We start from the raw sequence: 7,391 nt of genomic DNA on the forward strand, positions 1-7,391 counted from the left end.
GCAACAAGAGAAGCCACCATGATAAGAAGCCCATGCATCACAGCTCCAGTGCAGCCCTGGTTCACTGCAACTAGAGAAAGCCCATGCATAGCAATGAAGATCCAGGGCAGTAAAAAATTAAATAAATAAAAAAATTTTTAAAAGTACCAGTACTAACATGACCCTCAGTCATCATTGCCTCTTCTGTTCTCAGTGTAGTAGTCACAAGAGATGATGTCAAGTGATGTCTTGGAGCTGGTTCCGTTCCTCTGTTCTCTTTTCGTCCTTTCAGTCAGAGAGTAACCACCTGTTGGCTGATGAAACTATCAGCGGCTCCCTACATGCATTTAAAACTTTGGGAGACCCCAGATTATTAGGGAGGCAATAATAATTACTAGAAACAAAACAATAGTCATGGTTTGGAGAGTACTCCTGAGCCAGGGTCCCCATGATCCAATCCAGCTAGAAAATTGGGGATATCTTTAAACCAGTTGACTTGTTTATATATTTTGTGTAACTATGTCCCCCTTCCCCATAAATGTTTGTGCAGTGAGTTTATTCCAGAGAAACAGAGGTATTGGAAACCAGGGAGAACTTTATGACAGCCAGAAAGGACAAGATCACCAGCATCAAAGCCAGTCCAAGAGTCAGTTTACCCTTCTTTGAAATGACCTGAGACGTGTGAACAAGTATCGTTTCAGGCTAGAGCAAGGCAAAAGGTGGAGAGAAGAATCATGTAAGAATTCGAAAAAGGATGGTCAGGGAAGAAAGGAGGAATGGAAAGAAACGGTCTTGATCTAACTTCTTGGAAGAAAGCAGTCTACCTCAATGTTGCCTACTTCTCTCCGTAGTCAATTGGATTTTGAGGGCTCCACATTTACACAGGGCCGGGTGTTAGGTGGGGTCTTCTTCAGTTGTGAAATACTGTGCATTCAAGTTGTGACACCCTGTAATTCGACAGTGATGATAGAGGTCAAGAACCCTCCATAAGGTCCTCTCCAGGAATTTCATCTTTGCAAAAGCAACAAAGTAAAAAGGTAACTGTCTATAAATGACAAAGTACTGTAAAATGCCCATGACTGAAGATCTCATGAGAGTTCATTACAATGGAATAAACAAAGAAATTTGGTTATTTCTGTGACACCCAATATTTTTAAGATAATAACTGGAATTATGGCTGATAACTTTATAGAAGGCATATCAGATTTATAGAAAGTTTATAATTCCTGGAACACTTAGGCTAATAATGTACTCCTACAAAGATAAGCTAAATATCACTTGGAGTGTTTCCTTTGTAATTTAACATATCAAATAAGCCTAATTAGCTTAACATTTTTCTTTTTACAAGGACAGAGAATAAACATTCTAGGGGTCCTTTGGAAAATCCCAGAGTTGGTTTCAGGTAAAAAAAAAATTAATTTAGAATTTGATTTTGGGTAAGTTTGTTGAAAATATTCATTTAACCAAAGTAACATGTAAAGACTTTGAAGGCAACCATAGAAAGTTACAGGGTTGTAAAAACCCCAAACCCTTAGTCTTCTAAGATTCAGGGTTTGTTATTTGCATATTAACTGTCTTAAAAAATATGACTATGCTTTTGTGTGTGCCTCGGCAGCACATATACTAAAATTAAAATGATACAGAGAAGATTAGCATGGCCCCTGTGCAAGGATGATATGCAAATTCGTGAAGCATTCCATATTTTTCTTCTTGATGTTTGACAGAAAACAACAAAATTCTGTAAAGCAATTGTCCTTTAATTAAAAAACAAAGTGGTAAGCCACCTGAAAAAAAAGAAAGATTTATTAAAAAAAATATGACCAGGCTTTTGAGAAAAAATAAAACTGCTAATAATCTTGAAAACCTCCACATATCAAAAGTGTTTGTTTTTTGGCATTATATATAATTTTAGAGTTCTTTCTCTCCATCAAAAGCATAGTCTAAAATAATTGGCCTCTAGTGCCTATCATTCTTTAATAATTTTGCAGTGCTGTTGTTAAAAATTGTCAAATTTAAGTATGATAACTCTAGTGACTAAAATGTTATAATCTAAGTACACATTATAAATAAAACAGCATTTAGCAATAAGTTAAAATTTTTTGTACAATTGGCAAAAGGGGGGGTGGATGGTATTAAGTTCCAATTACATTATAGAATAGGATAATGAATTTTTTTGTGGTTTGATAAAGAAAAGTTACTTTTTATTTTGATAACTTCATTGAATTGTCAGGCAAATTGCAAAAATAAAAATCAAATGGAAAAGCCCTCTTGTAGCTGGTAAGACAGTGCTGGTTTGGTTCAATAAGCAATGGGCTCCATGTCTGATTTTATTTGAGCTAAATAAAATTTTTCATTGAAAAAAAAATATTCAGAGTTTCCTTAAGATAAAGATAACATGAAGTACAGTAAATTATTTTGGTAACACACAAAATCTGTGCTTTCCAGACTACTTTCCTTTTATAAAGATGTTCCTTATATTATTTCCAGTAATTTTAATTATGTATATGTTTTAGCATTCTTAATTCCTATTGAAAACTAAGAAGTAAGCAATCTGTTACACTATTATTTTGTGGACTGGTAAACTTATAAATACATTTCACAATTTCTGGAAGTTTATTCTTCCTCATAGTAAATTTTTCACTGTGTCACAAAACACATTTATTAACAGAACCAAATATCTTTAGTTCCTCTGTAAAGGAAGCCAAAGTGGATAAACCTATGTTCAGAAGTTAATGTTTCAGTATTTTATCGTATTTGGAAATGATCTAGATAGTCAGTGAATATCTATCATTTAACTTATCTCAGTATAGCTTCAGGGTTGTCAAAAAGTTGTCAAAAAGATTTTGGAAACTGTTTTTAAGTAGACATACCATTGCTGTTTAGTCACTAAGTTGTGTCCAACTCTTTTGTGACCTTATGGACTATAGCCTTCCAGGGTACTCTGTCCATGGGACTTCCCAAGCAAGAATACTGGAGTGGGTTGCCATTCCCTTCTTCAGGGACTCTTCCATACCCAGAGATCAAACCCACATCTCCTGCAATGGCTGGAAAATTCTTTACCATTGAACCACCAAAGATGCCAAACCTACCATAAAGCATAATTATTGTGGAAAAGTTCATTTGTAGGGACTTCCCTGGCAGTCCAGTGGTTTGGACTCTTTCATTGCCCTGGCTGGGGTTCAATCCTTGGTCGGGAAACTAAATCCTGTAAGCGGAGCTGCACAGCCAAAAAAGAAAAAAAGAGAAAAGAAAAAGTTCATTTGTAACCTTTTACTTATATCTATTTAACTTTCTTGTTTTTAACAATTATATTTGGATTATTCATGAAAATTTCATGAAGCATTAAACTGACCGTCATCTTTGGTTATCTTTTTGTCTAACAAAATCTGTAACGGGGGACAGGCGCTTATTTGACTTTTAGTAATCCTATGTAGAATAAAAGTTGTATGTCTGAGTTGTATTTATTGCGAATAACTCTAAATACATGCCTGTTTTAAATAAACCAGCAAATTTAAACTAGCTTCCCCCGTCAGGATTACCCTAGGTCATGTGACCTTGAGAAATACTTGAATTAGTTTCTATATTTCTGAGAATATAGTTTATATAAATATTTAATTTCTTTAAGCCAATTAAATAGAAGTGAAGTGAAGTGACAGTCGCTCAATTGTGTCCTACTCTTTGCAACCCCACGGACTGGGGCCTGTCCATGGGATTCTCCAGGCAAGGATACTGGAGTGGGTTGCCATTCCCTTCTCCAGGGGATCTTCCTAACCCAGGGATCAAACCCAAGTCTCCTGCATTGTAGATTGTTTACCATCTGAGCTACAAGTAAGCCCCAATTAAACAGAACTCTTTACAAACAAATTTTGGAAATACCATCGGAAGGTAGAAAAATTATCACACACCTGTAATACACATATAAATATATACACACAGAACAGAAGCAAACTTCTATTTAAAATTTTAGCCAAGAAACAGGTGCAGATTCAAATTATGTTTTGAACAGATGAAATAAGTTAAGCTGACCTGTTCAGATGCCTTAAATTATTTAGTAGTATTTATGAGAAAAACTCTCAAGACTTTTCGTTTGTCTAGCTTCCAAATAGCCTTTCCCCTTTTTTCTCTTTCTGATAAGAATTTCCTCCTTTGCGTTTCAAGCACTCTGTTATACCAGTATTTTGTGGATTGGCAAATTTACAAATTTAATTACCTAGAGAAGAGCAGTTACAACATTTAAATCTCAAAGACAAGGAGAAAGAATGTAAGTTCCTCCAATGAATAGGGCAGGTTTGGGGATTGGTAAAAAGGATGGGTGAGGCTTTTTGTTCTTGTTCTAAATAAACCATGCGTGTGCTAAGTTGCTTCAGTTGTGTCTGACTCTTTGTGACCCTCTATCCATGGGATTCTCTAAGCAAGAATACTGGAGTGGGTTGCCAGGCCCTCCTCCAGGGGATCTTCCCAACTCAGGATTGAACTCCTGCATTGCAGGCAGGTTCTTTACTACTAGCAGCACCTGGGAAGCAAAATAAAGGACAGTTGTCTTCAATTCCTCCAAGACTTGGGTTGCAACCTGAATGACATCACAGGCTGACCCACCCACCCAACTACTTTATTTGCTTCTTTATATCAGGGATAAGATATTCAAATAATCAAGAGATTCCTGTTTTAAATTCTGAGCTGTTTGTCCCCCCCCCCCTCCACTAGATACATGGTTTCCTTAGGGGAGAGGGCCTAAAAAAGAAGCTCCTAACCAACTCTACATATGAGCTTCCAATCTGGCCAACTTCTAACCATACAGCTACTTAAAAAAAAATCCTTTCAAATATCTTGTTAGGCTTCATTTGGGAAAAAGAGTAAGTATTCCTGGCAGGGTTGAATAACCCCATGGATGCAAGAGGAATGCCCGGAAAGAGTGCAAAAGATATTACCTCTCCCAAGTTCCAGAGCCACTCCCAAAGGTAGCCAAAGACTTAGATAATCCCCTTGAGAGCTGGTGTTGACTGAAAAAATGCACAACCTAAAAGTTGAGAATTATGATTTATTCAGTGGACTTTCTGAGGACTTAAGTCTGAAAGGTAGCCTCTCAGCTGTGAGGGGCTGCTCCAAAGAGGTAAGGGAAGAGCCAGGATATATAGGAGTTTTGTAACAAAAACCAGGTAGTGAGAACATCTGTTAATTAAAGAAAGCCATATATCTCAAGTTAATGAATTTAGTTCTTTTCTATACATGGAAGATGCAAGAGTGTGGGTTCACTGAAATCATTCCTCTGATTTGCATCTTAACTATGTAGGACCAGGATGCTACTTTTCTCCATCCTGACTCACTTCAGGGTACACAGTGGGGGTGGCTACCTTGGCTGCTGGCTTGATGGCAGCTACATCCTTTGGAACCCAAGAGAAAGAGAAAGGGCTCCAAAATCACTGTGGATGGTGACTGCAGCCATGAAATTAAAAGATGCTTACTCCTTGGAAGAAAAGCTATGACAAACCTAGACACCATATTCAAAAACAGAGACATCACTTTGCCAACAAAGGTCCATTTAAAAAAAAAAAAAGAAAGGTCCATTTAGTCAGGGCTATGATTTTTCCAGGAGTCATGTATGAATGTGAGAATTGGACTACAAAGAAAGCTGAACGTGGAAGAATTGATGGTTTTTCATTGTAGTGTTGGAAAAGACTCTTGAGAGTCCCTTGGACAGCAAGGAGATCAAACCAGTCCATACTAAAGGAAATCAGGAGGAGCCAAGATGGCGGAGGAATAGGATAGGGAGACCACTTTCTCCCCTACAAATTCATCGAAAGAACAATTCAACGCAGAGCAAACTTCACAAAACAACTTCCGATCACTAGCTGAGGACATCAGGCGCTCGGAAAAGCAGCCCATTGTCTTCGAAAGGAGGTAGGACAAAATATAAAAGATAAAAAGAGAGACAAAAGAGCTAGGGATGGAGACCCGTCCGGGGAAGGGAGTCTTAATAGAGGAAGTTTCCAAACACCAGGAAACCCTCGCACTGGCGGGTCTGGGGGAAGTTTTCGAATCTCGGAGGCCAACCTAACTGGGAGGAAAAATAAATAAAACCCACAGATTACTTGCCTAAAAGCAGCTCCCAGCAGAAAAGTACCCCAGAAGCCCGCATCCGCCACCAGCAAGTGGGGGCGGAACGGAGAGGAGCGGGCAGCATTGCTTAGGGTAAGGACCGGGCCTGAGTGTCCTGAGGGCCATCGGAGGGAGCTTTTGTGAGATACCAACTTAAACTGTGGGACAGCAAAAGAGAGAGAGGGAATTAACCGGCCCGAACACACTGCCGGCAGTTCGCAGAACAAAGGGTCTGAGCAAGTCCAGAGGAGCTAGCCGGCTGCAGGCCGGCTCAGCCCCGCGGGAGGCAGGAGGCAGGGGGGAAGGGAAAGGGGCAAACTCAGCCCCAGAGGCGGCATCCCCTACCACACTGCAAACGGGCCTCCAGTTTCTAACCAAAGACTTCCTGAGATTCTGGATGGTCGACATCCGCCCGGAGGGTCGTGGCTAAACACAAGCCGCTCACACCGGACAGGCGCCAGCGGAAACTGAGGCTGGGGCCGCGGAGGGGAGAAGGCGCTCTGCCCCCGGGGAGAGTGCGCCCGTCAAGCTCCTGGCTGCCTGAGCTGCTCTGGCCGGGGAAGGCACAAAACGCAGGGGCAACCGAGTCCGCGCTTTTGTGGAGGACCCGAGGACTGTAACCGCACGGAACGCAGGGCCCGCTCCATATAGAGCAGCCCGGAGCCTGAGCAGCGTAGACTGGGAAAGCAGCACCCTCCCTCCCCGCAGCGCGACGGAACTAGCCAACCCGAACCAGAGACCACCTCCGCCCGCCTGTGTCAGGGCGGAAATTAGGCACTGAAGAGACCAGCAAACAGAAGCCAAATAAACAAAGGGAACCGCTTCAGAAGGGACCGGCGTAACAGATTAAAATCCCTGTAGGTAACACCGACTACACCGGAAGGGGCCTATAGATATCGAGAAGCATAAGCTGGAACGAGGAGCTATCTGAAACTGAACCGAACCCACACTGACCGCAACAGCTCCAGAGAAATTCCTAGATATATTTTTACCTTTTTTTTTTTAATTAAAAAATTTTTTCTTTGCTTTTCTTTTTTATTTTTTCTCTTTTAAAATTCCCTATTACTCCCCCTATACTACTTAACTTTCATTTTCATATATTTTCATGATTGTTTTTAATTAGGAAAAAAATTTTTTTCTTGTTTTTTTTCTTTTCTTTTTTTTTTTTCCTTTTTCTCTTGTTTTCTTATAAAGTCCTCTATTACTCCTCTACTACTCCTTAATTTTCATTTTCATTCCACTATAACCTTGCCAAAAAAAAAAGAGAAGCCCTATTTTTAAACTGAACTTTACATATATTTCTAAATTTTTTTGTG

General features: G+C 39.8%; 1 non-coding gene across 1 annotated transcript; it reads left to right on the top strand.

Annotated features, from left to right (window-relative positions):
- Positions 1 to 1,580: 1,580 nt before the first annotated feature.
- Positions 1,581 to 1,685, top strand: LOC122425272. Its single transcript, XR_006264808.1, has one exon. It is a non-coding gene; the product is annotated as a U6 spliceosomal RNA (small nuclear RNA).
- The last annotated feature ends 5,706 nt before the right edge of the window (positions 1,686 to 7,391 follow it).

This window comes from Cervus canadensis, chromosome 22, assembly GCF_019320065.1.
Source record: "Cervus canadensis isolate Bull #8, Minnesota chromosome 22, ASM1932006v1, whole genome shotgun sequence".
In the NCBI taxonomy this organism is placed as follows: domain Eukaryota; kingdom Metazoa; phylum Chordata; class Mammalia; order Artiodactyla; family Cervidae; genus Cervus; species Cervus canadensis.